This window comes from Lynx canadensis, chromosome A2 (assembly GCF_007474595.2).
Source record: "Lynx canadensis isolate LIC74 chromosome A2, mLynCan4.pri.v2, whole genome shotgun sequence".
NCBI lineage: Eukaryota > Metazoa > Chordata > Mammalia > Carnivora > Felidae > Lynx > Lynx canadensis.
Window position 1 is genome coordinate 36,441,954 of NC_044304.2, and position 26,405 is coordinate 36,468,358.

The 26,405-nt window shown below is 40.2% G+C and overlaps 1 protein-coding gene across 2 annotated transcripts in view; it reads right to left on the minus strand.

Annotated features, from left to right (window-relative positions):
* The window catches only part of FRMD4B (FERM domain containing 4B), a 325,040-nt gene that overhangs the window by 212,470 nt on the left and 86,165 nt on the right, over nt 1-26,405 (minus strand). For both annotated transcript variants that reach the window (XM_030307219.1, XM_030307220.1), the window contains exon 2: nt 8,391-8,517. The gene's annotated coding sequence lies outside the window, so the exon portion shown is untranslated. The remainder of the gene's footprint in view (nt 1-8,390; nt 8,518-26,405) is intronic.

The following is a 26,405-nucleotide window of genomic DNA, read 5'->3' on the forward strand; positions in this document are numbered from 1 at the left end:
CCCAGGCACTCTAATTCTAGTTCAATTTTTTTTGAAGAATGGCCATACTGTTTCCCACAGTGACTGCACCATTTCACATTCCCACCAATGCACAGGATTCCAATTTATCCACAGCCTTACCAGTACTTTTTAAAAATACATATATAATAGCCATTCTAATGGATGAAGTGGTATCTTATTATGGGATTTGATTTGCATTTTCCTAATGATCGTTTAACATTTTTAAATGGTTTTCAAGCAGACTTCCATACGAAGGACACATATTTTAATCTCTATCATTCATTTGACATTTAGATATTCCTATATTTGTATATATCTTTGATGATTTTAAAGTTATTTCTTGCTTTGAAGGGAATAAAAGAACTTGCATCTGTTTTCTATTTATTTTAATTAAAGAAAATGTTTAACAGTTAACTTTGAAGAATGGAAGTGAGAGCCTTTAATATTCAACATCATAAAATACGTTTCCTGTTTGACTATCTTTACATAAATCATGCAATAATTTTGAAATAAAAACGTTTTTAAAAATAAGAAAATTTAAAAAATAAGAACCATCATTTTGTGAGACTTCGGAGCCAAAAGAGAGTCTGTTTGTTTCTTTGTTTTAACCAAACTTCAGCAGGAAATTTGAGTACCAGCAGAAACACATCAAATTCCTCAACATTTAGTGTTCTAAATTTCTTTTTTAAGATTTATTTATTTTTGAGACAGAGAGAGACAGAGCATGAACGGGGGAGGGTCAGAGAGAGAGGGAGTCACAGAATCTGAAACAGGCTCCAGGCTCTGAGCTGTCAGCATGGAGCCCGACGCGGGCTCGAACTCCCGGACCGCGAGATCATGACCTGAGCTGAAGTCGACGCTTTTAACCGACTGAGCCACCCAGGAGCCCCTTAACATTTAGTGTTATGAATGCCAGTCAGTCTCCAGGTATCTCTTTCAAACCCGGTTACTCACACCTAATGATTGCCTATTACATGCTTGAGAACATGCTTAAGTTATTTGTTTTCTTTTGAATTTATTAATTATTATATTTTTCCTTAAACGTACTTTAACCAGACTGTTTTTTTTCAAATTGTAGAAGCTACATATATTCCAGAGCTAAAAAAATAAGCAAACAAACTTACTGGCTTCTAAATATGAAAAAGAAAACTACCCAAATTAAAGTAATAAATTCTTAAATTAATATCTACAAAAATTAATGTATTGTCAAACTTTGTTAGTTGATAAAGTGTAGCTTATATTAAATTACATTATGTTTTTTTTTTTTAATTTTTTTTTTCAACGTTTATTTATTTTTGGGACAGAGAGAGACAGAGCACGAATGGGGGAGGGGCAGAGAGAGAGGGAGACACAGAACCGGAAACAGGCTCCAGGCTCTGAGCCATCAGCCCAGAGCCCGACGCGGGGCTCGAACTCACGGACCGCGAGATCGTGACCTGGCTGAAGTCGGACGCTTAACCGACTGCGCCACCCAGGCGCCCCTACATTATGTTTTAAAGTAATTTCAAGTTACATTTTTTACTTGACATGAATCATCAAGGATACATGATGAATCCTGAAGAATTATAGCCAATAAGAAACTAAATGAGTTTCTTGTAATAAATATTTTCAAAATGAATTAAAAAGCCTTTAAAAAGGGAAGAGAGTAAAAGATTATCTTCAATGTGGGATACATGTGAGTTTTAATATGCTTGATATCGTGTAGGGTGGGTATCTAAATGTAAAAATTGTGAGGGCTGACAAATATCCTTAGATGTCCCTCACCGTAATAATTCAAATTAAAACAAATTAAACACATCAAGGGGCGCCTGGGTGGCACAGTCGGTTGACTGTCCAACTTTGGCTCAGGTCCCGATCTCATTCTGTCAGTTCGAGCCCCGAATTGGGCTCTGTGCTGACAGCACAGAGCCTAGAGCCTGCTTCAGATACTGTCTCCCTCTCTCCCTGCCCCTCCCCTACTCACGCTCTGTCTCTCTCTCTCTCTCTGAAAAAGAAATAAACATTAAAAATTTTTTTTTTAAAACAAACAAAAAAAACCCAAATTAAACACATCAAAAAAACCTCTCCTCTTCAAAAGACACCATTGAGAAAAAGAGAAAACAAGGTAGACACTGGGAGAAAATATTTGCAAAGCAGACATCTGAGAAAGGACTTGCATCCAGAATATATAAAGAACTCTCAAATTCAATAAGAAAACAAAACACCTGGGGTGCCTGGCTTGCTCAGTCAGTAGAGCATCTGACTCTTGATCTTGGGATTGTGAGTTCAAGCCCCATGTTGAGTGTAGAGATCACTTAAATAAATAAAACTTAAAAAACAAAACAAAACACCGACTTTAAAAAAATGCACAAAAGATTGAATCAGTTCACTGAGAAAATATACAGATGGCAAGTTAGAATGTGAAAAGATATTCAGCATCAGTCGTCTTTAGGGAAAAGCAAGTTAAAACCACAACGAGTTATTACTACATACCTATCAGAATGGATGAAATGGAAAAAGACTGGTCATACCATCTACTGATAAGAAGGTGAAGGAACTGGAACTCTCTTTCAGGGCAGGTAGGAATGTAAACTGGTACAACCACTTAAGAAAACAGTGTGACAATTTCTCAAAAAGCTGACATATACCTACCATAGCATCCAGCCATTCTACTCCTAGATATTTACCCAAGAGAGCTGAAAGCCTATATCCACATAAAGACTCGTACACGAATATGCGTGGTAGCGTTATTTGTAATAGTGAAAAACTGGAAATAACTCAAACGCCCATCAGTGGTGAATAACTCAACAAATGGAGGTTATTCAGGTAATGGAATCCAACTCAACAATATAAAGGAATGGAACATCATACACAGTACAGCATGGATGAATCTCAAAATAATTATGCGAGTGAAAGATGCCAGACAAAACAATTTGTAGTGTAGGATTTCATTCATATAAAATTGTAGGAAACGCAAACTAATACACAGTGATAGAAACAAGATCAGTGGTTGCCTGGGGTAAGAGAGGAGTGGGATAGGGCAGGAAGGGCAGATTACAAAGGTGCATGAGAAGACTGAAGAATGATGGATGTTTTCATTAACTTGATTATGGTGATGCCTTAATGAGTATAAACATATGCCAAAACGTATCAGGCTGCCCACTTTATTTTTTTATTTTTTATTTTTTGGCTTCTCAGCTCTGAGCTGCTGCTTTATTTTACTGCCTAAGCAGTGCCAAACATGCAACAAAAAGCAAGACACTTAAGAGTTCTCAGAGGATCCTCTTTCTTAATTATATTTGAAAATATTTTGCCAGTTTCATCTTCCCCCTCATCCTTCTCTTTGCCTTTTTTTGTTTCCTTGAGACATAACTGACATACAGCTCTGTGTAAATTTAAGGTGGATGGCATAATGACTGGACATACACACGTTGTGAAATTATTACCAGGGTAAGTTTAGTTAGCATCTCCCTCCTCATAGAGTTACAACGTGTTTTCCTCAAATTTGACACTCTGTTTTAATTTATTTTTTTCTAAAGTAAACTCCGCACTCAACCTGGAGCTCGAACTCATGACCCCCATGCTCTACTGACTGAGCCATCAGGCACTCCTCAAATTTTACCCTTTAAATATGTGCAGTTTAATTGCTGGTCAGTTCTGCCTTAATAAAGCTATTAGAAAGCCCTTAATTGTAACAATTAAACATGGCACAGGCATATAAAGAAGTAAGTAATCTCCACTCATCTGACACCATTCATGAGATCATCTCCTTGAGGTTTCCAACATGAAGTGCATGCCCTTCCATATATTCTCTTTACTTATATGAACCTGTGACTACGTTATAGGGTTTACACATTTTGCAAAATGGATGACCCATTCAAATGCTATTTTCACGGAATTTTATTATGGTTAAAAAAATCTCTTATTATGCATAAAAACTTCTGGGTGTTCTGATATTAAGTCTCATTATTTTATAGCCAACATGCCTTAGATGCTTTACCAACAAAGGGGATGTAAAACTACGAATAGAAGCAGTTTCCTTTGCAGGAAATTACTAGATAGAGGAGTTGGTCTTCTTTGAGGGAGGGATAAGATCAAGTTCTTTCTATATCGAGAGCCTGTTTTCCACAAGATGTAGTTTAATTTAGAAAAGGAAAACTATTTCTTGTTTTAAACTGTAATTAAATTCTCACTCCAGGTTAAACGTTGCACACACAGGAATGTTATATGTGACCACATTCAACTGGAAACAGACCTTTCAGGATTGTTTTTGGTTGTAAACTGGAAAATGGTACCTACTCTAGGGTTTTACCACAGGTCAGGATGACCTTTTTAAAAAAAAACCCTTCAATTGAAAAAAATGTTAAAATCTATGCTTACTGTGAAAAATGCAAAAAATATACAAGGATAGGGGATAAAATTTTCTTCTCTCCTGCTCTGCCCCTCATTCCATCTGTTAGACAATCACTGTCAACAATCTGAAGGTAACTTTCCAGACTATATGGTACCTGTGGGCACACGTGTGTGTGGGCCTGCTTTTATTTTTTGTCCGCTCATTTACTTTTTCTCTCAAGTTTTAAAAAATTCTGATAAAATAGATATGACATAAATCTGCCATTTTCATCATTTTTAAATGTACAACTCGTTGGCGTTAATTTCATTCACAATGTTGTGCAACCATCACCACTATCTACTTCCAAGACTTTTTCATCACCCCAAACAGTAGCCATTAATCCCATTAATCATTAATGCCCCATTCCTCCCTTGTCCCAACTCCTGGTAATCTCTACTTGCTCTATGAATTTGCCTAGTCCAGATAATTCACATAAGTTGAATCGTACAGTGTTTGTCCTTTTGTGTCACTTATTGTAATGTTTTCATGGTTTTTTTTTTCTTTTTTCCCCCCTTTTTAATGTTCATTTATTTTGAGAGAAAGATAGAATGTGAGTGGGGGAGAGGCAGAGAGAGGGAGAGGGAGAGAATCCCAAGCAGGCTCTGTGCTATCAGCACAGAGCCCAACATGGGGCTCGAACTCATGAACCGTGAGATCATGACCTGAACCAAAATCAAGAGTTGGACACTTAACCGACTGAGCCACTCAGGCACCCCTGTTTTCAAGATTTATGCATATTGTAGCATGTATCAGAACTTCATTCCTTTTTATGGTGGAAGAATATTCCATCAAAGACCAAATTTTGTTTATCCATTCATCTGCTGATGACACTTAAGTTGTGTTCATTCGCTTTTGACAGACATGATCATAATATAGACAATTTCAGGAGCTTTTCCCCTTTCAGTTAATACATTTCAGGGGCTACCTTGTCCTATTGGATGGAAATACCACCACTTATTTACTACTCTTCTATTAGTAGACACATAAACTGCTGCCATATTTTTGCTATTAAAACAGCGCTAGAGCGAACGTACTTGTGCATACAGTGTTTTGTATTCAGACCAGTTTGTCTGGAAGACAAACTCTTAAAAGTTCTATTATCTGGTCAGTGCGAATGTGCACTTAACATTTTGACAAACACTGCCAAGTTAGCTTCCAAAAATATGGCCACTGTTGACAGTCTCATCGACAGTGATCATGAGAGCCTTTCTGTCCATGTCTTTCCCACAAGGGGTATTTAGAACTTCTTTCATTCTTGCCAGTTTGACAGGTGCACTTGGTTATTTAAATAAGGTATACTATAATCAGGGCTGATATTCAGTAGCAATGCATACGTGTAGCTGCACTTAATATTAAAATACAAAATTTTCTCCATAGTGTTGGGCAACCGATCACTGCCCTGAGCCCTACCCTCGAACCCCGCCCATCGCCACACAATCCAGCAACTGAAGGGAAACACCCTGCCTGGCACTACGGCCTATATCCATTTAAGTTGGTCCTTATTTGTGCTGTGCAGTTAATGTTTAGAATCTTTCTCCTGCCTCCATGAGTCAAATTTTTTTGTGAGACCCATTGATTATCTCCTTGCTCTAATTCTGAATCTCTAGTCCTGTAAAGCGATCATCTGTCTCAATTACAACACCTGTGCTCCTGAGATCAGGGACCCTGTCCTTCTCATTCATTTTTTCACTCCCAGAATGTTTTTCAAGTACATCAGATACAGCAGTTGCTGGACCAGGATCCCAGAATATTGTTGTGAAAACATCATCCCAGCCTCACAGGACCTACAGACCAGTAAGAAAGGTAGGACAAATAACTGAGGAAGCAAATAAAGAAAATAATTCCCATTAAGAATGAGTGCCCTAAAGGAAACAGGCTCTGATGACAAGTTAATGAATGATTAACTTCTGCCCTCATTGCCTATCTGTATGTCCTTTCTTATACCTACTTTATTTTCTTTTAAAAATTAAAAAAAATTTTTTTTAACATTTATTTATTTTTGAGAGACAGAGTGAGACAGAGCACGAGTGGGGGAGGGGCAGAGAGAGGGTGTTACACAGAATCCAAAGCAGGTTCCAGGCTCTGAGCTGTCAGCACAGAGCCCGATGCAGGGCTCAAACTCATAAACTGTGAGATCATGACCTGAGCCGAAGTCAGACGCTTAACCCATTGAGCCACCCAGGCACCCCACTTATACCTACTTTAAATAGCCAAGCTCATCGCCTGTCAGACTGGCAAGGATGAGAAAATTTTTGAAAATGCCCCTTGTTGCAAGGATATGGACAAAAAGACCCTCAAAGTTAGTGTTGATGAGAATGACAACAAATGTAACAGTGATATTTTTGGAAGACAGTGTCATGGGGGGGGCGGTGGTTCTCCTTAGTAGACAGGTCTGAGACAGAAAGGAAAGTGCAAAGGAGTCAGGTGCAGGGAGGGAGAGTATACAGGCTGCACTGGGTAGTGTGTGCAAAGGCTCACGGGTAGTGTGTGCAAAGGATCTGTTGTGATTGAAAGGGTCAGGAACAAGGTATGAGTGAGCCCAGAATGCAAGTGGGAGAGGCTGGAGATAAATCCGGCTAGGGCTGGATCACACCGTGCCTTACAGATTGCAGCCAAGAGTCTGAGATGACCTGCTTTGTAATTTAAGATCCTACACCACTTAAGTTTATATTCTCCAATTGTTCCCGAAGCACCTAAGTGACTACGAGTTTGAGAGACACACTGAGCCCCTTGTAGCTTTCTTTTATCCTTCCTAGTGCCCGTGGGTTCCCAAGATAGCAGCGTGGACGGTGCATACGCGCCCAGGGTGAGACATATCCGCCTTCACTTCCTCTGCACCCTTTAGGCTCCTCTACCTCTCTGCTCCACAGAAAACAACAGAGATTTCCATCTCTGAAGGACACTTTACTCAAGGATAAAATCAGCCACTAATTATTGAGCACTTTCTATGTGCTCACCATTCTCCCAAGTGCTTTGTATAATATTAACTCATTTCATCCACGTATCCTCATCTACCCAAGAAAACGGAGGGGAAGGAAGATGAGCCATTTTGACCACAGTCATAGAAGTGGTCAGTGGAAGACCAAGAATCTTGGGTCCATGTCTTTGACTGCTCAAGGATAGTCCTCTCCAGCCGGGTTGGTGCGTGGAAATTGCAATCCACCTGTTTATTTCACTCAAGGAAGCATTTTGAGAGACTGTGTAAATGCTGTCCTTAACTGTTGTACATTCTGCTTGGATACAACTCATACTTTTCACGTTATACATCAATCTCCCTCAAATCAAATATGGACTGTGTCAAATATGGATTTCTGAGATCACCTAATGTAGAAACATCCTGAGACATCATAGGCTAGCACTGCCCGTGAGCCTGGCAGTTTGGTTTCCAGTTTGGGCTGCCACTGAAATATTTCAATTTCCCTCTTATTTTATTGTAAAAAGCCATGGAAAATAGGGGAAAGACCCAAAGGACTAACACTAAAGGTACAGAGCACACCTGTACTACAAGAAAGCTAAGGATGAAAATCACTGCATGTATAAAAATAATCAAATATTAGCTTGCTCAATTGTCCTCTGGACTTAAGCCGGTCAGTGTTCAACTGAGAACAAAAAGATAGTAACTTTACAACTGTGTGTATAAAATACTGGAAATATATTGTAGGAAATGTGTCAACGGCACAGCACAGTTAGTTAGTACATTGGTTATTTTGGCTTTTGTTTGTTTTGCTTTCTGAAAAGAGAACCCCTTTGTAAAAGGTAAGTCTATTTTTCAACTTTTGGGCAGCTAGCTTTTATTTGAGAGTAAGGAATTAACTGTATTTACTAACTTTCTTCCTCATTTCTAGAACACAGATATTTTGATGGTAGATCATATTATGTATCCTATCCTATCCTATCCTATCCTATCCTATCCTATCCTATCCCCACTTGGTAAGTCTCTGTACACTCACACACATATGTGTAGAAACCCACTTTCCTGTTCAGCATCAGAGTTCAGCATTTACAGGTGTCCACCTACCTTTACTAATAGGTATTCTTCTGACTTCCTCTTGCTTTCACTGTAATAATCTTCAGATTTTGTTTGCCATGCATAGTTGTCATCTTTTTCTTTCACACATTCTTTCTTCCGGATTTCTCACCAAAGCCTATAACCCAGAAAAGAGACGCTCCTTAATTTCTGTAGGCACCGCAGGAAAGAACTAGAGTTCTCAAATCAGTGACACTTCTAATTTATTTCTAGTTTTCCCTTGGCTGGCTACAGTTTAATCACCGTTTTAGAAATTTACCTAACGAGATTTAAAATAGAGCTATCTCGACATACAAATGAAATTGAGGCTGTTCTCAACAACTAAGTGATTTGGCCTCTTACATAATGCATTTCATTGAATAGACAGTGTTACCGTCTCTGTAGAAGGAGATTCCGCAGGGCTGAAAGTTATCTACAGTAGTTGTAAATTCAGGGTGACAAAAGTGGGAGAAATCAATAAAGCATCACCGCAGAATCCATGTTACAGAATTACTGGAACCAGGACAGCACTCCCAAATCTCGTTTTTAACAGATGTCAGTTGTGGAGAGAATGAAGCACATGTCATGAATACTGATGAAATTTAGTGTGTGTCTTGCGCCCTAAGATGCTCATTTATATGTATTTGTCATTTTCTCTATAAAAGAAAAGGAAACAGCTATCCCTCAGAAGCTCTCCTTAAGTCAGGAAGTGCGCTTCTTGTCAGCTGTGGGCCAAACTGTTTCACACCCAGGAGTGTGTAAAAAGTGGACAAGAAGGCGGAGGCAGCAGGTGTGGCATTCACTGTTTTGCCGTGTGAGTGGATAAAGCTCGACTTGTCCAACCATCCCGCACTGCACCTCCCCATTCCACCTGAGCCTCAGCTCTCCCTGGACACGGACACAGGCGTGAAGTGGAAGATGGCGGCCGGAAGCAGAAAGAACTCAGGACAATTTGTTCATCAGCACCTTTGCTCCTGTCTCCTTACTGATGCCATATGATACACCCATCTTTTCTAACAGGAGCGAGATATTCCAGGGGCTCCACCACAATGAGAGCTGAGAGTTTCTTTTCTTTTCTTTGTAATGTTTATTTATTATATTGAGAGAAAGAGCATGAGTGGGGAAGGAGCGGAGAGACGGAGACAGAGAATCTCTGCGCTGTCAGCAGAGAGCCTGATGCAGGGCTCGAATTCACAAACCATGAGCTCATGACCTGAGCCAGAACCAGGCGTTGGATGCTTAATGGACTGAGCCACCCAGGTACCCCAGCTGGGAGTTTCTTGTGGGCAATATTTGCAGTATCCTTTTAGGACAAAAATAGATTTTAGGAAACAAACTAATTTACTTATCTTTGAATCTTAAAGCCAGTAAGACCCTAATTTTATGTGAGGTGTGTTAAATTCAATATTAAAATGCTAACAAAAAAATTAAATTTAAATAGTGGGCTCTAATGTTGATAGAGTGTAGCGATGGGACTGCAGTAATCGTTTGGGTAGGATGAAATCAGAATGAAGACCTCTCACATCCAGCCATCTCCTTAGACCCCGTGGCTTCCAGGGAAAATACTGGGTATAGAATATACGAGAGGGATAGTGTAGTCCCAGCCCCCACTTTACAGTAAGATAACTGAGGCTTCGAGAGAGGGAAGGGGACCTGCAGGAGAACCACATGGAGAACTGGCACCGTCGTGACTCCGTACGTTTTCTGCTTTATCAAAACGTCTCTCTACAACTTCCATGTGTCCACCAGGTTACATAAGTTCCTGGACTGGGGGTTAGACCTTGTAAATAGTGATATAACAAGCAGCCTGGATCACAGGGCAGAAGAGAGAGAAAGGCAATCATTTATTGAGTGTCCACCATAAGCCATTTAGTACGCAGGGCATAGCACTTACATTGCAGCTAATGCTTCCGGGAACTGTGAAAATCATATAGGAATCATTATCTTATGAAGATGAGGAAACTGAGTCACGGCAAGAGGATACTTTGTTTGAAGTGACACACAGCTAGTAAGTTCTTTGTTGTTTTTGTTTTTCTTTTTTTAATTTTAATTCCCGTACAGTTAATATACAGTGTTGTAATAGTTTCAGGTGTATGATATAATGATTCAACACTTCTATACATCACCTGGTGCTCATCACAAGTGGACTCCTTAACCCCCATCACCTATTTCACCCATCCCCCCCACCTACCTCCCTTCTGGTAACCATCAGTTTGTTCTCTTTTATTAAGAGTCTGTTTCCGGCCCCTGGGTGGCTCAGTCAGTTGAGCATCCGACTTCAGCTCAGGTCATGCTCTTACGGTTCGTTGAGTTCAGCCCCGCATCGGGCTCTGTGCTGACAGCTTAGAGCCTGGAGCCTGCTTCCGATTATGTGTCTCCGTCTCTCTCTGCCCCTTCCCTGCTCACACTCTGTCTCTCTCTGCCTCTCAAAAATAAAGAAAACTAATAAAAAAAAAAAGAGCCTGCTTCTTAATTTGTCTTTTTTCCTTTGCTCATTTGTTTTGCTTCTTAAATTCCACATATGAGTGAAATCCTATGGTATTTGTCTTTCTCTGACTGATTTCTTTCTTTTTCTTTTTCTTTCTTTCTTTCTTTCTTTCTTTCTTTCTTTCTTAGCAGCAGGTAAAAGTTTATTAGAGTAAGATTAGAAAGGAAGAATAACAGGAAATCTCTCTTTACAGAGAGGGGACATTCAAAAGTGAATGACTTATTTCACTTAGCATTGTAATTTCTAGCTCCATCCATGTCACTGCAAATGGCAATGTTTCATTCCTTTTTATAACTGGATAGTATTCCATTTTATATACACACATACACACACCATGTCTTTATCCATTCATCTATTGATGGACACTTGGAATGCAAACTGGTGCTGCCATTCTGGAAAAACAGTGTGGAGTTTCATTAAAAAGTTAACAATAGAACTACCCTATGAGCCAGCAGTTGCACTACTGGGTATTTACCCCAAAATACAAAAACACTAATTCCAAGGGATACACGCACCCTTATGTTTATAGCAACCTTATCTACAATAGCTAGTAAGTTCTTTGATTCCATGGCCCGATACACTCTGACTTCCTACCTGTAATGAGCAGCAACTGTAAACCCAGGAAATATGCATCTATTTGAAAACTCCAGATCCCAAGAATAGAAACAGAATGGATAGTGTTTTAAAGAAGACTAAAGAAGAGAACAGAGGAAAAATAAGTTAAAAGCACTATGGGAGTATATTCAACAATTCAACTCTTAATGTGTAGGAGGGAAATGTCTTAAGATCTTTGAATATACCAAATATGCAAATGCAATTAGAACATATCATGTAACTTCACCCATAAAATTCAGTGAAGGATACTTGTCATATTAAGAACCTACAGGTGAGCAAATAAGTTCAAGGTCTCAGTGAGTTAGGATGCCTGAGATATGATCACCTCTTTGCTTAGGCTGTCATAACAAATGCCATATACTGAGTGGTTTGAACAGCCTTCACAGTTCTAGAGGCTGGAAGTCCAAGATCAAGGTGGCAACAAAGTTTGGTTTCTCCTGAGGTGCATGTATCTTTTTGAATTAGTATTTTTATTTTCTTTGGGTATACACCTACCAGTGGAATTACCGGATCATATGGTAATTCTATTTTTAATATTTTGAGGGATGTCCATACTGTTTTCCACAGTGGTTCTACCAGTTTGCCTTCCCATCAATAGTGCACGAAGGTTCCTTTTTCTCCACATTCTTGCCAACACTTGTTGTTTCTCATGTTGTTGATTTTAGCCATTCTTACAGGTGTATGGTGATATCTCACTGTGGTTTTGCTTTGTATTTTTCTGATGATTAGTGATGTTGAGCATCTTTTCACAAGTTCATTGGCCATCTGTATATCATCTTTGGAAAAATGTTTATTCATGTCTTCTGCCCATTTTTAAATTGGATCATTTGTTTTTTGTGTGTTGGGTTGTAGAAATTCTTGGTATAATTTAGATATTAATTCCTTATTGGATACATCACTTGCAAATATCTCCCCCCATTCAGCAGGTTGTCTTTTTGTTTTGTTGCTGGTTTCCTTTCCTGTGCAAAAGCTTTTTATTTTGGGGTAGTCCCAACAGTTTAACTTGCTTTTATTTCCCTTACCACAGGAAACATCTAGAAAAATGTTTCTATGGCTGATGTCAAAGAGATCGCTGCCTATGTTTTCTTCTAGGAATTTATGGTTTCAGGGGTCACATTTAGGCTTTGGTCCATTTTATTGTTATGTGTGGTATAAGACAGTGGTCCAGTTTCATTCTTCTGCATGTAGCTGTCCACTTTTCCCAATACCATTTGTTGAAAAGAAGGTCTTTTTCCCATTGGATATTATTGCCTCCTCTGTCATAGATTAATTGGCCATATAATCATGGGTTTATTTCTGGGCTTTCTATTCTGTTCCATTGATCCATGTGTCTGTTTTTGTGCCAGTACCATACTGTTTTGATTACAACAGCTTTGTAGTGTATCTTGACATACGGGATTGTGACACCTCCAGTTTTGTTCTTCTTTTCGAAGATGCTGTAAAGGTCTCATTTTCACTTAATTACCTCTTCGAAGGCTTTCTCTCCAAATATAGTGACATTCTGAAGTATCGGGGGGTCAGAGCCTCAACATATGAATCTTAGGACACAATTTAGTCCATACTGCCCACTCAGTAACTATTTCTGTTGCCACAGCAGTGCAAAGCCAGGTACTAGAAAAACAACAAACCTGCTACATGCCATCAACATTCAGCGTCACCCACAAAGATTCGAAGCCCTCTACTATTTGAATTCAGGCCCCTAAGGGTCTATTACAGGTTTTAAATTTTAAAAAATAAAGGTGGGAAAGGTCATGATTCAACAACCTTTGGTCACAACGGTCTAAACCAGGGGTCAGAAAAGTATCGCCTGCAAATTAAATCCAGCCTGCTGACTGTTTCTGCAGGTAAAGTTTTTTGGCACACAGTCACATCCAGTCATTTAAAGACTGCCTCTGGTCGCTCCGGAGCTACAATCACACGGCTGAATAGCTGTGCCGGAGACCCAAGACCAAAAGTATTTACTATCTGGCCTTTGACAGAGATAGTTTGCCAACTCCTGCTTTAATCTATGGTAGTCAGGTTTTTTTTTTTTTTTTTTTTTTTTTTTTAATTGTAGGACTTTTCAGGGTCTGGAAAATATATGCTTCAAACTTCAAGGGGAGGATATACAGTAAAACTGCATCTTGCATTGGAAGTAATTTCTAAAGTCAGTTCAAACTGAAAACTGTGAATGATCAGAACGAACACTGGGAATCCCTTAGGGAAAGTGCCACACCATACAGTCTACCATCGCACGTCATCATCAACATGGCCAGGTTTTCCTTCAAAGTTGCAACAGATAAAATTGCTTTTGAGCACCACATGAAAGAGTTGGCTTTCTTTACGGGCCCCTGTATAAAAACATGCCTACGAATCGCCCTCGGCATGGTAAGACGCTTGAAGACACTGAGAACTGCCAGGAGGGTCAGGATACCAACTCACACTAATGTCTTCAATTTGCCAAAGTTAAATATGCACTCGCTATGACTTTGCAGGAGGTGGTTGTTGTTGCCGTTGTTTGCACTGTTTCCCAATTTAACCTCTCCCATCTCATGCCCCCAAGCCCCCAGGGCCAGAAGCTTATAAAAGGACCTGTGTTTCATGGCATGCATTTAAAGAAATGCAGAAACACTAAAATACATGGGTATTAGGGACCAATCAACTGAACAGAAGACATGTATGAGACTTTCTTAACACTAATTATAAAAGAAGTGTAGGACAAAGCCGCAATAAGACACCACTTAATACCCATTAGGTGGGATATTTTTTTTTAAAGTGAAAAATAACAAATGTTGGTGAAAATGAGGAAAAGTTAGAACGCATTGCAGATGGGGATGTAAAATGGTGCAGCCTTTGTAGAAAATGATTTGAAAGCTCCTTAAAAAATTAAACATAAAATTACCATAAGATACAAGAATTCTACCTCTGGGTACATACCCCAAAGAACTGAAAGCAGACGGTTGTGCACCTGTTCATAGCTGCATTATATGTTATATTGTTCACAGTAGCCCAAAGGCAGGAATAATCCAAGTGTCCACTGACAAGATAAATGGATAAACAAAACGTGGTGTATACATACAATGGAGCAGTATCCATTTTTAAACAGAATGGAATCCTGATACATGCTACATTGTGGATGAATTTTAAAAACACTACGGTAACTGGAATGAACCAGATGCAATAGGACAAATGTTGTATGATTTCACTTGCATGCGGTGCCTTGAGTAGCCAAATTCATACAGATGGACAGTAGAACAGAGGTTATCAGAGCATAGGGGACTGAGGAATGGAAGTGACTGTTTAATGGGCGCAGAGTTTCAATTTGGAGTGATGAAAAAGGTTCTGGAGACCGATGGCCATGAAGGTTTTACAACACTGTGAATGTACTTAATGCTGCTGAACTGCACATTTAAAAATAGTCGGAAGGGTAAACTTTTTTTTTAATCTTGAGAGAGAAAAGAGCACAAACACGGGAAGGGCAGAGAGAGAGACAGAGACAGAGAGAGAATCCCAAGCAGGCTCCACACTGTCAGTGCAGAGCCCGTAACAGGGCTCCATCTCACAAACTGTGAGATCATGACCTGAGCCAAAACCAAGCGTCGGACACTTAACCAACTGAGCCACCCAGGTGACCCTAGAATGGTAAAATTTACATTATGTATATTTTACCACAATAAAAAATGCTCCAGAAAAAAACTAAAAAAGAAATGTAGGAGCGTAATTGCAGGGATGGGGATAGAGAGGGCTTAAATTGTTTATACAGAATGTCTCATTCTGCTAAAAAAAAAAAAAAAAAAAGGCAGCCAACAAATCTTTGGCCTGCTTAGGTGACAACATCATAGCTTGGAAGACAGAGGAAGCAATAAAGGGAAGTGTTATTCCAGAAAGACCTTTAGGTGATAGAGAAATGAAGCAGAAAAGTGGTCACGTGCCGTTGGAGTTCAAAGTAGCATTGGCAAGGATGATGGGGTCCTCACTTGGCTCCTCCCGGGCCCGAATCTTCTTCCAGCACAGCCTCACTGCCCCCTTGTCCCCATGCTCACTCCCATGCTCACCCTTCCATTCGCCCCATCCACTGTCCACTCAGCAGCCTGAGTGCTGGCGAAAATACAGTATTACGCAAAGGATGATGTGACAAACTCCTGTCCGTGTCACTGTGCCGTCACTCAAAATGAACTAATGTTGTTCTTCGCATTCATTAACTCTTTTGAGAAATAGAACCACATGGAACTTAAACCCCTCCAGTTCACACATGGATATGCCTGTGTGTGTGTGTGTGTGTGTGTGTGTGTGTGTGTCCAAAACAACATATCCTACAGTAGTGTAGGTTTTACAGTTTTTATAAAGTATAGCAGGTTGTATATTACACTGTACTCCACATTGTTTTTGAGACATCTTCATTTTGGTCCATACAGATCTAGGTCATTGACTGTTGTATGGCACTCTATAATACAACCATACCATAGTTTAATTCTCCTTTTCTGGACTGATGGCTATTGGGTGGGGTCCAATCATGACAAAGGATGCTCCGATGGACACCCTTCACAATCCTCCTCTAGAGTCCAGATCCCTCTGTTCAGTGGCAGAGGCTGACCCAGCCCATTAGTATTGTGACAGCCCTATGTATACCTGCAGGACTTTGTCCTGGTTAAGTCCAGCTCTCCTGGGGGCATCTGAAAATGGGAGAGAGCTCTTTTGTGAATTGGGGGTGGAGGAGAGCAGGGATGCTAAATTTCTACAGTGCATGAAAGTCTCGAGGGACAGAGACTTGCCCCTCACAAAAATACCAAGTGCCCCTCCTTGGAGAAACAATGTTGCTAACTTTCTGTCTGCAGGAAAATCTGTTGTGGAATATGTGCATTCTCAAGTGCAACTGGGGGATGACAATTTATTCTCCAAGTGCTGTTTATCTCAATTCCTTGCCAAGTTTTACTTGTCTAATTCAACCTTTTGAATTTCTGCTACTCCGACAGGCATAAAATGCTATCCTGGGATTTTAAACTGGCGTTTCTTGCTTTTATCAGTGATGTGGAAAGCCTTTTCACATTTTTATTACTCATTCATGTCTTCCCCTCAAGACACGGACTGTTAGTAAGTGGCCCATTTTTCCTACTGGGTAGTTTGACTTTTCCTTATTGATTTACAGGAATTTGCTAGAGATTCTAGAAACCTGGCTTTTGTCGGTTATTTCAGGTTGCAAATATCTTCTATTGGTTTGTCACTTGCCTTTTAATTTCATGGCATTATTTTGTGCAGAAGTTATACATTTTGACATAGTGAAATCCATCAACTTCATCATTCTTGAGTGGTTTTGTGTCTCTAGCTTACAAAATCTACGTTATCCTAACGGTATAAAGATACCTTCTTTTTATCTACCTACAGGTTTTGAACTTTTACATTTTATACTTAGGTTTTCAATTCACCTCTATTTATTTTTGTACGAAGTGTAAATCTGGAAGCTTATTCTTCTATAAGGAGAAATAACTAACTTCTGATACTCATTTACTTCTGATATTCTATGTTTTCCATTCTGAATTTCAATGCTTCCTGTGTCTATAGGGTCTACAGGGAAGGGTCTATATTTGTTCAGTCTCTATTCTGTCCCACTGATCTATTTTTCAATACCCCTATACCAATAACATAATGTCTTAATTACTATGGTTTTATAAATATTTTGATAATTAGGGGAAACATTCCTTCCTTCTTCTTCTTTTGCAAACCTCCCTTATTACGTTCTTGAATTTTTTTTATTTATTATTTTTTAAAAAATTGTAATGCTTACTTATTCTTTGGGGGGCAGGGGCAGAGAGAGGGAGACAGAATCCAAAGCAGGTTCCAGGCCCTTAGCTACCAGCACAGAGGCTGACATGGGGCTTTAACTCACGAACCATGAGATCATGACCTGAGCCGAAGTTGGTTACTTAACTGACTGAGCCACCCAGGTGCCCCAAATTCTTGCATTTTTACATTTCCATTCAATTTTAGAATGCTGTTGGGATTTTGTTCAGAACCTCAATGAATTTATAAATCCTTTCTTCGGTAAAAATCAGCATTTTATAATATTGGTCTTTCCTTTCCATGTATATGGTATATCCTACCATTTCTTTAGTTCTTTTGTGGTTCCCAGTAACTTTCTCCTCAAGTAGTTGCACATTTTCTTAAAACTGGACTCCCAGTTTCTATATAATTTTGAGTGCTGAAGTGGTTTTTTTAAAAAAAAAAAAAAACAACTCAAATCTCATGATATCAACTGTCCTTCCCTGAATGTAGGTCTCCTGAGGCTTTCTATTACACTTAAAATAGAATCCAAACTGCTTACTGTGGCATGATTACAGTATGTGGCTTGGCCCTGTCTTCCTCTTGAACTTTAACTTGAATCTTGTGTTAGCCATGCCAGTTTTCTTTATACATGCCAAATATATCAAGCTAATTTCTCCTCAGGACCTTGTCCTTGCAGCCTCCTTTTATGGAAACTTGTTCCCCAGATATGCACATGGCTGGTTTCTTCTTGCCACTAAGGCCTCAGCTCAGATGTCACCTCTCACGCTGTCCCTTCCCACTAGAGAATAGCCCTTCAATCATTCATAATGGCATAGCTCCTTTATTTCTTCACAGCTCTTGTCACCATTTAAAATTATCTTGTTTAATTCTATTGGTGTTTCTCCATAATAGACTGTAAGCTCTACATAATTGGGACCCTGCTGTCTTATTCCTTCCCATGTCCTCAGCACCTCAAATGGTTTCTGGTAGACACAAAGTAGTCAATGAATAGGTATTGAATAAATAAGTGAGTGAATAAATGAACGAACTTGGATTTCACCTTGTCCCCTGGTTGATCCTTCTATGTCCTCATATCAGCGAAGTGTTCCCTTTCTCCCACTGGCCACATACTAGCAAATAAATAATAATCTGCAGACATTTCTAGTCTCTCAAAGAAATAGCTTGACCATAGGCATACTTATAAAGGGAATTCCAAACACATCTGTGTTCTGAAAATCCAGGTTTCTAGCTTATATGGAACAGAGAAGGCTTCATTCTCCCATTCACCCTATTTCTACTCCCAAGAGATAACCATCGACAGTTTCTTTGTGTGGAGTCAGAAACTTTTTACCCATTTACTTGTATGTATGTATGTATCTAGCTATCGTCTATCTATCACAGGTTAGAGAATTTGAATGACTCAATATGGGAAGTTTTATTCTTATTGACAAAGTATTATTTTTCAATGGATCTGAGTTTGTTAAAAAAGCAGATTCCTGGGGCGCCTGGGTGGCACAGTTGGTTAAGCATCCGACTTCAGCCAGGTCACGATCTCGCGGTCCGTGAGTTCGAGCCCTGCGTCAGGCTCTGGGCTGATGGCTCGGAGCCTGGAGCCTGTTTCCGATTCTGTGTCTCCCTCTCTCTCTGCCCCTCCCCCGTTCATGCTCTGTCTCTCTCTGTCCCAAAAATAAATTAAAAAAAAAAAAAAAAAAGCAGATTCCTACTCCCACCTCTAGAGGTTCTGATTTCACAAACCAGGGGTGGGTCCCAGAAATCTTCATTTTCAACAAGCATCCTAGATAATTCTGATGCAGGTGGCTCAAAAACCACCCTTTGGGAAATGCTCTCCAAGTCAAGGCCATTTAACACCATCCTTATTTAAGACCATGCATCCTCCTGAACACTAGGGGGCAGATGGAGCCACGTGTGTGCCCAGTGTTAAGATGTTACAACCCCTTTGCTCAGAAAGAGTGTGTGGCAGATACTGAGCCTCCATTAGGACCCCAAGAATCTAGACTGCTTGTGAAGCCGCATCAGCAATCAGGAAAATAGCTCAAAACTGAGAAAACCTGGGTTCTAAACTCCACACTGCCCCGCACCTCAGTTTCTTCACGTGCAAAATGAGAAGTTGGACCAGATAATCCAACAAGCCCCTTTCCACACTAACATTTTATGAGAAACTTTAACATCACATGGATTTCTTTGTGATTGGGCTATGGTTGATTTTGATCTTGTACCTTCCAAATTTTCTAGGACGGGCTTAGGTTATTTTTATAATGCAAAAGAAAATAATCCAAAACATTTAAAAAGATTTTTCTCATCGTTACTCCAACAGCATTTTCACAAACTGAGATGCTTCTGTTTCAGTGCTAATGTTCACTACTCTCCATGAATACAGAGAAACAACAAAATCTCAACGTGTCTAGGTCAAGGCAATTTAATGCCATTCTTGCTTGTTTGAAGCAAATTTAAAATTTGCTCAATAGGCAAAATTGAATCTGTGACTCTATGTAAGATGGCAAACATGGAAACGAAACAGCCCAAGATTCAATCTCAGCCCAAATCTCATACTACATGGAGGAATGAGCAATATTTAAATATTTAATAATACCTTGTAATTTTTATAGACTCCTGGGCTTCCGAGTTTCTGACAAAGTAATCCCCGAGCCATAATTAACAAAAAAAGGCAACCTTCCTAAAAGTTTTCCAGAGCACAAGTAAACTCCTCAAAGTACTTCCTTGGCAGTGAGTGTGTTGGGAATAGTGGCATACCAGCAGTAAACAAGAGCTAGAAAGAGTTTGGATATTAATCTGAACTGATGATGGATGTTGGCTGAAATGGCTTTTAGGAAAAGAAGGTTGTGATTAGAAAATCGTGACATTTCCAGCACTCATTTATTAGCATGTCTGGAAAATCACAGATGAGAGATAACAGAGTCTTTGCAACCTGAGTTCCATTCACAGGATGTTTACAAATAATTAACTGCTATTCAATCTTCAGAGTCATTTGGTCAGTGTCCTAAAGGCAAAGCAAGGATACAGACACCATAACCAATCACTGTAGGTGGTCTCCTAATAAAGACTTCCATTAGCTACTAGTTGCTCAGACCATAAAACTATGGATGCTTTCCCTACCACTTCCCATTGCTCCAACCCTCGCAGCACTACCACTATGGTCCGCCCCTCAATTTGTTCCTATCTCCTTATTTCTAATGCCACCAGTCCAGTCCAAGCCACAATCATCTTTCCCTTAGACTATTTCAACAGTCTTCTTATTAATTTCCCCACCCAAGACCCAAGACAATCCCTTCTTCACATAGTGGCCATATTTACACATCAGATAATTTTTCCCCCTGCTTAAAGCCCTTCAATAACTTCTCATTATTATTATTTTTTTGAGAGAGGGTGCAAGTTGGTGGGATGCAGAGAGAGATAGAGAGGGAGACAGAAACAGAAGTGGGGCTCCCCCAAAGCAAGGCTCAAACTCACTCAAAGCGGAAATCCTGCTCACCCAAAGTGGGGCTTGAGTACACCGATGTGGGACTAAAACTCATGAACGGTGAGATCATGACCTGAGCCAAGTCGGATGCTTAATGACTGAGCCACCAAGGTGCCCCGATATCTTCTCATGTTCATGGAATAAAACTTAAGTTTTATCTGCTCTCCACCTCTGAAGCGTCATTTCACGACAGACCTTCTTCCACCCTTGATACTTCCCACATTTGCTTCCTTTTCCTTCCTTACTTTGCCGAGCTCATTCTCACTTACTGTCCTCACTGCTCAGATTACTGTTTCTCTAGACTGTCACACAGCTGGTTCCACCTCATCTTCCCAACTCAACATGCAGGATCTTCCCTGACCACTATATCCTGTATGGTATCAACCTGCATTTGTGTTATTCTCTACCCTTGCGTATTTCCCATACGATCCTGAAATTCCATTGTTTACTTGATGGCTACCCACCCCTCCACTAGAACGTAAGCTCCCCGAGGAGACCGACCTTGCTTGTCCTATTCACTGCTGAACCCCCAGAGTCCAGGACAATGCACACAGTACTCAATGACTTTTTGTCAATGGGGCACCTGGGTGGCTCAGTCAGTTGAGTGTCCGACTTTGGCTCAGCTCATGATCTCACGGTCCACGGGTCTGAGCCCTGCGTCAGACTCTATGCTGACAGCTCAGAGCCTGGAGCCTATTTCAGATTCTGTGTCTCCCTCTTTCTCTCTCCTCCCCTGCTCACGCTCTCTCTCTTCTCAAAAATAAACAAATGTTAAAAAAAAAATGTTTTAAATGACTTTCTGTCAAATGAATGTATGTGTTTTAGATTCAAGCAGGACCCAACTTTTCAGTGCTCCCTGTCCATTCAGAATCAAAACGCAATTACTTGCCCATGCTACAAGTTGTTAATGTGCAGAAGAGACCTATGCTTCTCCAAGAACATCCTCATCGTTAACCCCGCAATTAGGTTAGAGCCTCCAACTTAGAGCTCATTGCTCTGAAAGCAGAGAATTCTTGGGAGATGTCAGATGAAGCTTAAAACCTCGTTGACAAGCTGACTCGTACAGTGTATCTTGACTTGGAGGAATGATTGTGTAGCTTGTCAACGCTGGAAGTGAAGGGTTTACGGTGTGAGTGGGTGGATCACTGTGTCACATGGCCTGAGGCAGGTGGATATTTTTAAAATGCTAAGGAAATCTGCTAGGATAGTCTGTACACTAGCCAGGCATTCAATCGGGGGGGAGCTCATTTGGGGCCCAGATAAGAGGTTCAACTAATTTCACATGCGCCCCATACCAAGGTAATTTCACTCTGACTGGCAGAGTGAACTACGGAGTGTTAGCAACAGGCAATTTTCTGCACAGTATCATGATTTATAAATCATTTCTACCAGTTTGTCATCTCTTTTGTTTCTCAGGGCAATTCTAAAGGTTGGTCAAATACTTAATGCACCGATATTACTGTATGTGTGTGTATCAGACTCCATCTCACAATGAGTAAATACTGAAACTTGATTTGGAATCAAAATCTTGGAAGATCAGTGTTTAGGGAGTATATTCATAAACCAACGAAAGATATTGCAAAAGGCATTTTATTATTTTTTATTTTTGAAAGTTTATTTATTTGAGAGAGAGAGAGCGTGCATGTGCACATGAGTGGGGGAGGGGCAGAGAGGGAGAGAGAGAATCATAAACAGGCCCTGCACTCAGCACAGAGCCCGACGAGGGGCTCAATCCCACGAACCCGGAGACCATGACCTCAGCGGAAACCAAGAGTCAGACGCTCAACCGACTGAACCACCCAGGTGCCCCAAAAGGCATTTTAAAAATCAACTTTAGGGGCGCCTGGGTGGCTCAGTCGGTTGAGTGTCCGACTTCCGCTCAGGTCATGATCTCATGGTCCGTGAGTTCGAGCCCCGTGTGGGGCTCTGTGCTGACACCTCAGAGCCTGGAGCCTGCTTCGGATTCTGTGTCTCCCTCTCTCTCTGACCCTCCCCCATTCATGCTCTGTCTCTCTCTGTCTCAAAAATAAATAAAAAAAACATTAAAAAAATTTTTTAAAAATCAACTTTACTGAGGTATAATTTACATACAATAAAATATTCCCACTTTAAGTGTTCAGTTCATCAGATGCTGACATATATTCACTTCTGTACTTATCAGCACAACCAAGGCATAGAACATTTCTATCTCCTGAAAAGTTCCATTATGTTCCTGTGTACGATATCCTCCCTCTTACTTCCTACCTCTGCCCCAGGCAACCACTGCTCTGCTTTCTGTCACTAGATATTAGTGTGCTTTTTCTAGAATTTCATAGGAGTTGAATCCTATAGTCTAAATTTTGCGTGCTTGGCTCCTTTCGCTCAGCATGATATCTTTGAGATACATCCATATTGTTGCACATACTCGTAGTTTGTTCTTTTTTTAAATTATTTTGTTTTATTTTACAGTATTCTATCCTATGGCTAGACCCCAAACGGTTTATCCATTTACCTGCTACTGGGTATTTGGATTGTTTCCAGTTTAGAGCTACGAAAAAGGCAACCGTATCAACACTCCAGGGCAAATCTTTGCATGGACATATATTTTCATTTCTTTCCTGTAAATACCTTGGAGTGGACTGGCTGGGTCTTCTAATAAGGGCATTTTCAATTTTAGCAAAACTGAAAAGTGTGTTCTAAATGGCTTTGCCACTTTAAATCCCACCAGCAGTGTGTGAGAGTTCCAGTTGCTCCACGTCCTCACCCACACTCGGTATTGTCAGTCTTTTAATTTTAGCCACTTTAATAGGTATTTGCTGGTATCTCATTGCGTTTTGAATTTGCATTTCCTTGATGCTAATAATATCGAGCATCTTCTCACATGCTTATTGCCCATTTGTATAACTTACACAAAATACAATTTGAAAGATAAGAAATATAAGTACTTCTATCTCTTATGTGCAAGAACTTGCCTTATTTTAGAAGCAGTTTTGAAAAACGCAACCTGAAGAGGATATATATAAAATATTCAGACTATAAAGTTAAAATATATTTAGAGGCTACATTAAAACTAATGAAAACAATAACATGGTAGAAAAGATCCACATTTTATTAGCTTTGTATTCTATACCGCACATTCATCTAATGCTCTAAGAAACCAGGAAGCCTGAATCTGCAGAAAGGGGATGAGATTAAATTAACTTGATCTCAGCGAAGAAGGAAAAGGCTTGGCCCTCTTCACTTCTAATTATTCTCTCTTCTCTAGACTTCATTTTATAGACCATAGGTTCAATTATTCACAGTATCTTTTTATATCTAGTCTCATAAAACTGTAAGGTGAATCATTACAAAATTAATATTCAACAGGCTTTATATAACTCTGCTTAATGCAATGCATAACCCAGATTTTTATCACCCCAAGGCCTCTCAAGATCTATAAATGAAACCAACTTAATAAAAGACCATGTATTTTAACTCTAACATAACCTACACAACCTCAACACTACATAACCACTCAATGTAGACTAGACAACCAGACATGACAGAAATGGACTGTATATAGGTCAACCTGTGCATGAAGATTCTGATGATGACAACCAAAATTTTGCTCTGACTCATTTGTTTAGAGGAACTCATGGCTCTAATGAAAAGGAGATTAATTTGCTTCCAGAGCATTCACACAGGAATCACTGTACATTTTTTACACTATGTGACCCTAAAAAATTTTCTGATTCCTAAATAATTGTCCCCTCCTAGGAAGGACAAAAGCTAGTGAATGCATCTACCAAAATCCACCCTCTAATCTCTACCCAAATACATGTACATATTTCCAACCACGAAGGAATCTTAAAGATCATTCGGTCCGGGGGCACCTGGGTGGCTCAGTCAGTTAAGTGTCTGACTTCGGCTCAGGTCATGATCTCATGGTTCATGAGTTTGAACCCTGCATCGGGCTCTGTGCTGAAAGCTCGGAGCCTGGAGCCTGCTTCAGATTCTTTGTCTCCTGCTCTCTCTCTCTGCCCCTTCCCCACTAGCATCCTATCTCTCTCTCTCTCTCTCTCTCTCTCTCTCTCTCTCTGTCTCTCTCTCTCAAAAATAAATACACATTTTTAAAAAAAGGTCATTCAGTCTAATGATCACAGTTTACACAAACAAAAGGCAATCAAGGCCCCGACAAGTGAAATGACCAGTTTGAGGTCAGACAACCAGTTGAGAGGAGCCGGGTGTTAAATTCAGATCTCGGACTCAGACTCCAGAGTCTTATGATTTTTTTGCCCAAGACTTTTCTTTTTCTCCTGTTCTCAATAGTTACACAGGGTAGATGTAGACATTGCTATCCTTTCTGATCTATTTTAATGTCCTCAAATTAATAGATGTCAAAACTAAGGTTCACAACATGAGGAATCACGGCTCATCCAAGGTCGGGGAGAGAATCAATGGCAAAGCTGAGACCAGTGACCACTCCTATGGTTTACAGCTTGATGCTCCTCTCTTCATGCCTGGCTGCCTTTCTTCTCTGGTGGGCAGGATGGTTTCCCGTCTTACCACCATTAAGTGGTCTTGGCATGTTACAATCCATTCGCCACTTCCATAATGAGTAAGTTATGCCGAGATCATATGAAAAGCCCACAGTCCTAGGTTGGTACCAAGGCTCTGGCAACATCTAACACACAGCTGTTGTGAGGATGCACATTCCATTTTGACAAAAGACACGTGCCTGGGTTTTGTCATGTTGGTCTGAGATAACGTAATGTGCAGAAAGAGGGACCAGCAGGGAAAGAGAGATTACTTCCCCAGACTCTCACATAAATGATTCTTTCTTTGCATAATGGAGCTCTAAATAAATAAAATACAAACTGAATGTTTACAACATTACAGTTGCTGCGAAAATGGCTATAGAGTTTTATGCCTATCTGTATCCTCTCCAGGGAAAACGGAAATCAACATGAGTTTTGTAATGGTGGGGAGGAGAAGGGACTATCATTTATTCCTTCATATGTCCAACAGAGCGAGGCCCCAGGGATGCAACACTGCTCAGAAGAGTAGTTTCTATCCTCCTGTGAAGTCTCCTGGGAAAGACAGACCATTAACAAGCATGTAATAGGTATGTATAGACACATAAGAAGACAGGGTTTAGGGGGCAAGTGGCCTGGCCTAAAGAATCCTCAGCAGTATGATCATGTTCAAGTGGAAAGGAGACATGATTCGGAGCCAGAGCAAAGCGTGTTGGAATCCTGTTTCCTGCCACAGTAGGTGATCTTGAGCAAGTCACTTCCAACTTTCTACTCTGTTTCCTGATTTGTGAAACAAAGCTAATAACTCTTACCCTGTGGGTATTAGGTCAGATATTGAGTTAAAGTTTACTAAGTTCCCAGGGGAGCCTGGCCCAGAGTAGTGGTTCCATATATATTTGTCAAATGCATGAAAGCATCATTATGAAACATGCATTGGCTGTCTAATAGCAAAAGGGGCACCTGAGCAGACAGTGATAAAACACAGAGTAAGGAGACATGAGTCCTGTCTTATACCTAGGGAGACTGAGAGTATCTATTCTATTACACATATATACACACACATATGTGTGAGTGTGCCTGCATGTAACAAATACAGAGCGAAGCCAGAAAGAAGCACATTTGACGTGGCTGAGTCAGGGAACGCTGTACAATAGGACCGTCTAACAGAAACAGAACATGAGCCACAAAGGAGA